Source organism: Gavia stellata, unplaced genomic scaffold (assembly GCF_030936135.1).
Source record: "Gavia stellata isolate bGavSte3 unplaced genomic scaffold, bGavSte3.hap2 HAP2_SCAFFOLD_62, whole genome shotgun sequence".
Lineage (NCBI taxonomy): Eukaryota > Metazoa > Chordata > Aves > Gaviiformes > Gaviidae > Gavia > Gavia stellata.
This window is the reverse complement of record NW_026776515.1, coordinates 249683-260020: the sequence shown is the minus strand read 5'-3', so window position 1 is coordinate 260020 and position 10338 is coordinate 249683.

Genomic DNA, 10338 nt, shown 5'->3' with positions numbered 1-10338 from the left:
CTTCTTTGGACTCACTCTAGCACCTCAGTGCCTGCCTTGTAGTGAGTGGCCCAGAGCTAATCACAGTATTCAAGGTGCGGCCTCACCAGTGCCGAGTATACAAAGGTACAATAATTTCCCTACTCCTGCTGGCCCCACTGTTTCTGATACAAGCCAGGACGTCATTGGCCTTCTTGGCCACCTGGGCACGCTGCTGGCTCATAATCAGCTGGCTGTTGATCAACACCCCTAAGTCCTCTTCCACCGGGCAGCTTTCCAGCCACTCTTCCCCAAGCCTGTAGCGTTGCATGGGGTCGTTGTGACACGAGTGCAGGACCTGGCACTCAGCCTTGTTGAACCTCATACGATTGGCCTCGGCCCGTCGATCCAGCCTGTCCAGATCCCTCTGCAGAGCCTTCCCACCCTCAAGCAGATCAACACTCCCGCCCAACTTGGTGTCGTCTGCAAACCTACTGATGGTGCATGCGATCCCCTCATCCAGATCACTGATAAAGATATTAAACAGAACTGGCCCCAATACTGAGCCCTGGAGAACACCACTTGTAACCGGCCATCCACTGGAGATAACTCCATTCCCCACAAGCCTTTGGGCCCGGCCATCCAGCCAGCTTTTTACCCAGTAAAGAGTATGGCTGTCCAAGCCATGAGCAGCCAGGAGGAGAAGGAGGGAAAAACAAGAGGCCACAGGAAGGAAGAGAAGGAGGAAGGCAAAGGAGGCTACGGGAGGAAAAGGGAGAAGGAGAAGGAGGAGGAACAAACAGAGGCTACAGGAAGGAAGAGAAGGAGGAGGCAAAGGAGGCTACAGGAGGAAAAGGGAGAAGGAGAAGGAGGAGGCAACAGGAGGCCACAGGAGGAGAAGGCAAAAGAATGCAAAACGAGCAACAAGAGGTGGTTTCAACATGAGGAAACAGCAGGAGGATGAGGAGGCAAAAGGAGGCAATAGGAGGAAGGGGAGGAGGAGGAAACAGGAGGCAACAGGAGGCAAAAGGAGGAGGAGGAAGAAGAGGAAAAAAGAGGCAACAGGAAGAAACAAGAGGAGGAAGAAGAGGAGGAGCAGGAAATGGGAAGCAAAAGGAGGGAACAGGAGGAGGAGGCAAAAGGAGGCAATAGGAGGAGAGGTTACAGGAGGCAATAGGTAGCAAAAGGAGGACACAGAGGAAGGAAGAGGATGAGGCAACAGGAGGTAACAGGAAGCAACTGGAGGAGGAGGAGGATGAGGAAGCAACAGAAGGCAACAGGAGGCAGCTATAGGTAACAGAAGGAGGAGGAGGGAACAGGACGAGGAAGAAGAGGAGGCAACAGGAGGAGGAGGAAACAGGAGGCAAAGGAGAAGGAGCAGGAGGAGGAAAGAGGAGGCAAAAGGAGAAGGTAGAGGAGGATGTAACAGGACGCAGGTGGAGGCAGTAGGAGGACAAGGAAAAGGAGGCAAGAGGAGGCAGTAGGAGACAACATGAGGAGTGGGAGGAAGAGGAAACAGGAGGCAACAGGTGCCAACATGAGGAGGAAGAGGAGGAGGAGGAGGAGGAGGAGGAGGAGGAGGAGGAGGAGGAGGAGGAGGAGGAGGAGGAGGAGGAGGGAACAGGAAGCAACATGTGGCAACAAGAGGAGGAGGCAAGAGGAGGCCACAATAAGAAGGAGGCAAAAGAACGCAAGAGAAGAGGAAGGGACCAGGAGACAAAAGATGGAGGAAGAGGCAACAGGAGGCAAGCAGAGGAGGTGGGAAGAGGAGAGAAGAGGAGGCGAGGGGAGGCAAGAGAAGGCAACAGGATGCAAAAGGTAGAGGAGTCCACAAGAAGAAACAAGAGGAAGGAGGCTACAGGAGAAGAAGGGTGGCGATGAGGAGGAAGCAATAGGAGGAGGAAGAAACATGAGGCAACAGGAGAAAATAGGATGAGGAGTAGGAGGAGGCAACAGGAGGCAAGAGGAAGCAACAAGAGGAAAGAGGAGGAGGAGGAAGAGGAGGCAGTAGGAGGCCACAGGAGAAGGCAACAGGATACAACAGGAGGACAAAGGAGGAGAAGGAGGATTCAGCATGAGGAAACAGCAGAAGGAAGAGGGTGAGGAGGCAACAGGAGGAGGAGGAGGAAGAGTAGGAGAAGGAAACAGAAGGAAACCGGAGGCAACAGGAGGAGAAGGAGGAGGAGAAAAGAGGAGGCCACAGGAGGCAAAAGGAGGAAGAGGAGGAGGCAACAGGAGGCAATGGTAAGAGATGGGAGAAGAGGAGGAGGAGAAAGAAGAGGAGGCAACAGGAGAAAACAGGAGGAGGAGGAAGCGGTGACAGGAGGCAACAGGTAGCAAGATGAGGAGGAGGAAGAGGAGGCATAGACACAACAGGAAGTAACTGGAGGAGGAAGAAGAGGAGGACACAGGAGGCAAAATAAGGAAAGAGGAAGATGAGGAGGCAGCAAGAGGCAACAGGAAGAGGAGGAGGGAGCAGAGGACAAATCATCCCCATATCCCCTCTATATTTTAAGCACATCAAAACTCAGGGATGGAGCACCTGCCATGTCTGGCTCTCTTCAGCAATTCAGAAAATCCAAGCCTAGTGCTGAAGTCGTTACTCACAGCAGTCCACATCACAACCATCGCTCCTCTTGGCCACACAGGGGAAACCTCTGGATGACAGCGGATGTCAGGACGCACTCCAGAAAGAGACGATCAGGGCAAGAAGATCCCCGTCACCTAATCGCAAAGAAATAATTCTAGCTCAATGAAATGACTACCCAAAACAAAACACACAGAACAGCATCCGCCATCAGAATTATTTCAGCGGTAGTTTTAACTGCTGCAGAGCTGCAGGCTGACGACCTTACCATCACTGTCACAGGGCCCCAGTTATCAGGAGGTACAAAGGCCCTTTTGAGAGAGTCCAATGCATGTCACCTTCTCTGAAGAGGACCTGCTGCTTACCTGTTGCCAGCATTAGCAGCAGAGCCCTCCGGCTCTCCAGCCCACACTTTCCCACCTTGTATGCAGCAGCGACCAGCTTTCAGCTGCTACTTTAACAGCTCTCCTGGCCGCGCTCCTTTTCTGTCTCCCTTCCTACCATATCAGTCAGGGTGGGCTTCTTGTCATTCTAGACTGGGCCCAGCTTCTCAGTAGGAGGACTACACTGCTGTCCCATTGCTTGCCTGTTTTAGCATACGAAAAGAAATTACAATTAGCAAACAGGAACTCTACCCATGGCCCATATCTATCTCGTCTACAGCCCACAGCTCTGAAGGTATAGAACAGCCTATACTTATATCCTGTATTACAGGGCATTTTGAGAAACAAGGGTTAAAAGTAAGAAAGAAAAGTGTAGAGAAGATACTTTGTAACAACTGCACCCGGTACTTAGACATATTAGAGATAAAGACTGTCTTCACTGACTCTCTACTGATAAAGATTGTCTTCACTGACTCTCTGCCAACTAGCAATAACGATTAGCACAAGGACGAATCGTAGAAATATAGAAAAGACTGCCAAAATAGTGCCCTAGAGTTAACTCATCTCATTATAATCTCATTCTAATGCTAAGGAACACACCTCCCAGCTAGAAAAGCCCCAGCCAATTTAGCCCCCTACTCTCTGAGCATATGTGGTGAATTAAAAGAGAACTGTAACTTTAAGATGAAGTAAGAAAAGTATTAACCAAGAGTTAATTAAGGGGTAGAACCAGGAGGCGTAACTAACTTTGTTAACTGTTTTAAATACCTGTCATGATTTTAAGCCGGTGCGCATGTTAGGAAGAGAAATCCCCTTGCACCCGGCGCCGCAATAAACCAATGTCAGCTTTATAACTCTGTGTGAGTTGTGAAGTTTGTTTCCGCGTGTCACCTGCCAGGACAGACTGGGCCCTGTCCCAGTCCGAACTGGATGCCCTGGCCCCCTCCCTGGACAGACTGGGATCATTCCCAGTCCAAACTGGATCCCCTGGCCCCCTCCCAGTATGGACTGGGATCATTCCCAGTCCAAACTGGAGCCCCTGGCCACCTCCCAGTACAGACTGGGATCATTACCAGTCCAAACAGGATCCCCTGCCCCACCCCCAGTATGGAGTGGAATCATTCCCAGTCCAAAGTGGATCCTCTACACCCCCCTCCCAGGACAGGCTGGGATCATTCCCAGTCCAAATTGGATCCCTTGGCCCCCTCCCAGGACAGAACGGGATCATTCCCAGTCCAAACTGAATCCCCTGGCCCCTCCCAGTACAGACGGGGATCATTCCCAGTCCAAACTGGATCCCCTGGCCCCCTCCCAGGACAGACTGGGATCATTCCCAGTCCAAACTGGATGCCCTGGCCCTCTCCCAGGACAGACTGGGATCATTCCCAGTCCCAACTGGATCCCCTGGCCCCATCCCAGGACAGACTGGGCCCTGTCCCAGTCCAAACTGGTTCCCCTGGCCCCCTCCCAGGACAGACTGGGATCATTCCCAGTCCAACCTGGATCCCCTGGCCCAAACGCAGGACAGACTGGGATCATTCCCAGTCAAAGCTGGATGCCCTGGCCCCCTCATACGACAGACTGGGCCCTGTCCCACTCCAAACTGGATCCAATGGCCCCTCCCAGGACAGACTGGGCCCTGTCCCAGTCCAAACTGGATCCCGTGGCACCCTCCCAGTACAGAGTGGGATCATTCCCAGTCCAAACTGGATCCCCTGGCCCCCTCACAGTACAGACGTGGCCCTGTCCCAGTCCAAACTGGATCCCCTGGCCCCGTCCAAGGACAGACTGGGCCTTGTCCCAGTGCAAACTGGATCCCCTGGCCCCCTCCAAGGACAGATTGGGATCATTCCCAGTCCAAACTGGATCCCCTGGCCCCTCCCAGTACAGACTGCGATCATTCCCACTCCAAACTGGATCCCCTGGCCCCCTCCCAGGACAGACTGGGATCATTCCCAGTCCTAACTGGATCCCCTGGCCTCTCTCCCATTCCGGACTGGGATCATTCCCAGTCCAAACTGGATCCCCTGGCCCCGTCCCAGGACAGACTGGGCCCTGTCCCAGTCCAAACTGGAGCCCCTGGTCTGCTCCCAAAACAGACTGCAATCATTCCCAGTTTCATCTGGAGCCCCTGGCCCCTCCCAGGACAGAATGGGCCCTGTCTCAGTCCAAACTGGATCCCCTGGCCCCCTCCCAGGAAAGACTGGGCCCTGTCCCAATCCAAACTGGATCCCCTGGCCCCTCCCTGTACAGACTTGACCCTGCCACAGTCCAAACTGGATCCCATGGCCCACTCCCAGGACAGACTGGGATCGTTCCCAGTCCAAACTGGATCCCCTGGCCCCCTCCCAGGACAGACTGGGATCATTCCCAGTCCAAACTGGAGCCCCTGTCCCCCTCCCTGTACAGACTGGGATCATTCCCAGTCCTAACTGGATCCCCTGGTCCCCTCCCAGGACAGACTGGGATCATTCCCAGTCCAAACTGGATCCCCTGGCCCCCTCCCAGGACAGACTGGGATTATTCCCAGTCCAAACTGGATCCCCTGGTCCCCTCCCAGGACAGAGTGGGATCATTCCCAGTCCAAACTGGATCCCCTGGTCCCCTCCCAGGACAGACTGGGATCATTCCCAGTCCAAACTGGATCCCCTGGCCCCCTCCCAGGACAGACTGGGATTATTCCCAGTCCAAACTGGATCCCCTGGCCCCGTCCCAGGACAGACTGGGATCATTCCCAGTCCAAACTGGAGCCCCTGGTCCGGTCACAGGACAGACTGCAATCATTCCCAGTTTCATCTGGAGCCCCTGGCCCCTCCCAGGACAGAATGGGCCCTGTCCCAGTCCAAACTGGATCCCCTGGCCCCCTCCCAGGAAAGACTGGGCCCTGTCCCAATCCAAACTGGATCCCCTGGCCCCTTCCCCGTACAGACTTGGCCCTGTCCCAGTCCAAACTGGATCCCCTGGCCCCGTCCCAGGACAGACTGGGCCCTGTCCCAGTCCAAACTGGAGCCCCTGGTCTGCTCCCAGTACAGACTGCAATCATTCCCAGTTTCATCTGGAGCCCCTGGCCCCTCCCAGGACAGAATGGGCCCTGTCTCAGTCCAAACTGGATCCCCTGGCCCCCTCCCAGGAAAGACTGGGCCCTGTCCCAATCCAAACTGGATCCCCTGGCCCCTCCCCGTACAGACTTGGCCCTGTCCCAGTCCAAACTGGATCCCCTGGCCCACTCCCAGGACAGACTGGGATCGTTCCCAGTCCAAACTGGATCCCCTGGCCCCCTCCCAGGACACACTGGGCTATATCCCACTCCAAACTGGATCCCATGGCCGCCTCCAGGACAGACTGGGATCATTCCCAGTCCAAACTGAATCCCATTGCCCCCTCCCAGGACAGACTGGGCCCTGTCCCAGTCCAAACTGGATCCCGTGGCACCCTCCCAGTACAGAGTGGGATCATTCCCAGTCCAAACTGGATCCAATAGCCCCCTCCCAGTCCAGACCGGGATCATTCCCAGTCCAAAGTGCATACCCTGGCTTCCTCCCAGTATGGACTAGAATCATTCCCAGTCCAAAATGGATCCCCTGGCCCCCTCACAGGACAGACTGGGCCCTGTCCCAGTCCAAACTTAATCCCCTGGCCCCCTCCCAGGACAGATTGGGCCCTGACCCAGTCCAGATTGGATCCCCTGGCCCCCTCCCACGACAGACTGGGATCATTCCCAGTCCCAACTGGATTACCTGGCCCCCTACCTGGACAGAGTGGGCCCTGTCCCAGTCCAAACTGGATCCCCTGTCCTCACCGAGGACAGACACGGATCATTCCCAGTCCAAAATGGATCCCCTGGCCCCCTCCCAGGACAGTTTGGAATCATTCCCACGTCACACTGGTTCCCCTGGCCCCCTCCCAGGACAGACTGGTATCATTCCCAGTCCAAACTGGATCCACTGGCCCCTCCCAGGACAGACTGGGCCCTGTCCCAGTCCAAAGTGCATACCCTGGCTTCCTCCCAGGACAGACTGGGATCATTCCCAGTCCAAACTGGATCCACTGGCCCCTGCTAATTGTATTGTGTTTGCATGGCAGCGCTTTGGTAGCAGAGGGGGCTACAGGGGTGGCTTCTGTGAGAAGCTGCTAGAAGCTTCTCCTATGTCTGATAGAGCCAATGCCAGCCGACTCCAACACGGATCTGCCACTGGCTAAGGCTGAGCTAATCAGCAGCAGTGGTAGCGCCTCTGTGATAACATATTTAAGAAGGGGGAAAAAACAGGAAGCGGCAGCCGGAGAAGAGAGGAGTGAGAATATGTGAGAGAAACAACTCTGCAGACACCAAGGTCAGTGAAGAAGGAGGGGGAGGAGAGGCTCCAGGCGCCGGAGCAGAGATTCCCCTGCAGCCCGTGGTGAAGACCATGGTGAGGCAGGTTGTCCCCCTGCAGCCCATGGAGGTCCACGGTGGAGCAGATATCCACCTGCAGCCCGTGGAGGACCCCACGCTGGAGCAGGTGGTTGCCTGAAGGAGGCTGTGATCCTGTGGGAAGCCCATGCTGGAGCAGGCTCCTGGCAGGACCTGTGGAGCCGTGGAGAGAGGAGCCCACGCTGGAGCAGGTTTGCTGGCAGGACTTGTGATCCCGCGGGGGACCCACGCTGGAGCAGTCTGTTCCTGAAGGACTGCACCCCGTGGAACGGACCCATGCTGGAGCAGTTCGTGAAGAACTGCAGCCCGTGGGAAGGACCCACGTTGGAGAAGTTCGTGGAGAACTGTCTCCTGTGGGAGGGACCCCACGCTGGAGCAGGGGAAGAGTGTGAGGAGGAAGGAGCGGCAGAAACAATGTGTGGTGAACTGACCGCAACCCCCATTCCCCGTCCCCCTGCGCCGCTCGGGGGGGAGGAAGTAGGAAAAATCGGGAGTGAAGTTGAGCCCGGGAAGAAGGGAGGGATGGGGGGAAGGTGTTGTTATTTTAAGATTTGGTTTTACTTCTCATTATCCTACTCTGATTTTGATTGGTAATAAATTAAACTAATTTCCCCAAGTTAAGTCTGTTTTGCCCATGATGGTAATTGGTGAGTGATCTCCCTATGTCCTTATCTCGACCTACGAGCCTTTTCCTCATATTTTCTCTCTCCTGTCCAGCTGAGGAAGGGGAGTGAGTGAGCAGCTGTGTGGTGATTAGTCCGGCTGGGCTTAAACCACGACACTATGGCATATGTTTGCCTGTCAAAAAAACCTAACTTGAAACAAAGCAAGATGTACTACTGTAACTTTCTAAGGTAAAGTTGAGTCTTGCTTGTAATAATGACAATCTTCTTGATACCAGAGAATTGCATTTTAATATGAATTGTTAGTTACAGGTCAGGTGGCTTGTAGTTGAATTAAACTGTAAATAGTTTTCTAGTTACCTGGGGAGAATTACATCTGTTTATTACATAAAAGTGAATATATTGTTAGTGATAAGTATGTTTAAGTAAAAGCAAAGCAGTACCCCGTTTTGAAGATGTATGCCTCTTCAAACCAGCAGAGAAAATGTCTCTGTTAATTTGACAGCTATTTTTTAAAAAATTGAGGATAGGCAAAGTGTAAGTTTATGAGAATAAAAGTTTATATCAGCTGTGGTAAAGTATGTGGCATGATACATTGCTGTTATGTCACCTCACACACACAACGTCTGGTGACACTGAATGCCTAACTGTGCAATCCCTCCGTGCTTAGTTTCTTACACATGTTTTAGTTTCCTTTGTTTGTTTCTTTCTAGTGTGTTTGTGCCAACATCTGTGTACTATGCAGAATTTTTTCTTTTATCTGTATTGTTTGGATGGGTGTTAATAAAAAATGAATCACCTTTTTGGGGGGTTTTGTCTGCTCTATTTTAAGCACAGAATAATTTTGATCATTAACAATCTTACACTTGAAAAACAGCATGAGCCTTAAGACTTTAAAATAAGAACTGTACATGAGCTAGGTGTAGCTAGCTACACCCCACTCTAGGTGTATTGGTTATGTGGCCAAGGCAAGCACAGGAGGATGAAAAATTATATTGAAAATTTACATTTTAATGTAATGTATTACATTGGAAAGGTAATAAAGGAATTAACGTAATTTTTCCTCAACTTCATCTCCACCTTGACTGCTGACAGCCATTTTCGATGGGACTGTGGGGGTGGTTTGCTGACCACGTTCCCCAAGATGACTGTTTGAAAAACTGAACAGGAGTGACAGTGTGCAAACGAGGAACCAGAAACATTCCTGCGATCAAATCTTTTGCTTTTCAGAGCTTTGACCAAACTCTTCCCTGGCAGTAGTCTCGACAGGATACTGTACCTATACAGTTTTTTAAAAAAATTGTAGCTCTGTGTATCTTGAGCTTCCATGACCAACTGTTAACGGTTCCCACAAGGCACACCTTTATTTTTCTTCCTCAGGGAAACAGTCGTATTCTAGTGTCTGAACCAAAATGGCAAGCAGCGATCAAAGAAATAGTATGTAGAAACGCAACGTTTTTGACAAGTAGGCAGCGGGAGTCAAAACTAAATATTGCCTCAATAGCTAGGTTATGTACTAAAGGAAAAGGTCCCCGTTCTCCAAGTTCTGTAACTAAACAAAGAAAAAGGGGGGGGTGTGGTGTGGTGCGGTGTGGGGTTTTTCCCTCAGAGCCGTCACTTTGTGCTCACTCGCCCCTGGTTTGGGGCTCTGGACCCTGCGGCCATGTCCTCCCTCAGCGACAGCTCAGGGCGCCTGAGAGAAACTCGGGGCTGGCGTCGGAGAAAAACCCTTCACGGGGCTAGAGACGACGCTGTCTTTAAAAGCTGTCTGGGTGCGTGGCGGGACGGTCTAGCGCGGAGCCGAAGTTTGGTGGCGAAGGAGCGGGCTGTGAGGGCGTCCCTGCCACCCGAGAACTCCCAACCTGCGCAACCGCTGCGCGCCGGCACCTCGCCTGGCCGAAGGGCGAGGAGACGCCGGCGGCCACCGGCCTGTTTATCGGGAATACAGTATCAGTGAAGTGTCCTGTGCCTGGAATACAGTCTCTCTCTGCAATGACAGAGACAGACCCATTACCATTTTTTCACTGAGAAATGCTTGACTTTTACTTTCTTCCTGGCAAAAGCCAGTGCTCCATAAAAATTAGAAATTCAGGCACACAGAAAAGCACTAGAGAAAAAGGGAGGGCAAAAACAGGAAAAAAATAGAGTCACGTTGCCATTACAGCACTGCACGGTAAAACTCCAAAGTAATTTAGGTTAGGAAACACATCCTGCATTGCAAACATTAGGACAGAAGTCTTCTTTTCCACATGTGACTCTGGGTCCACATTGCTTGAAGTACAGCTTTTTAACTTACGCTGCTCCTTAGTGGAACACTACTCATACAATAAAAGAAAGTCAATGACTGTTTTTCGATTAGGTACCATTTGGAAAAAC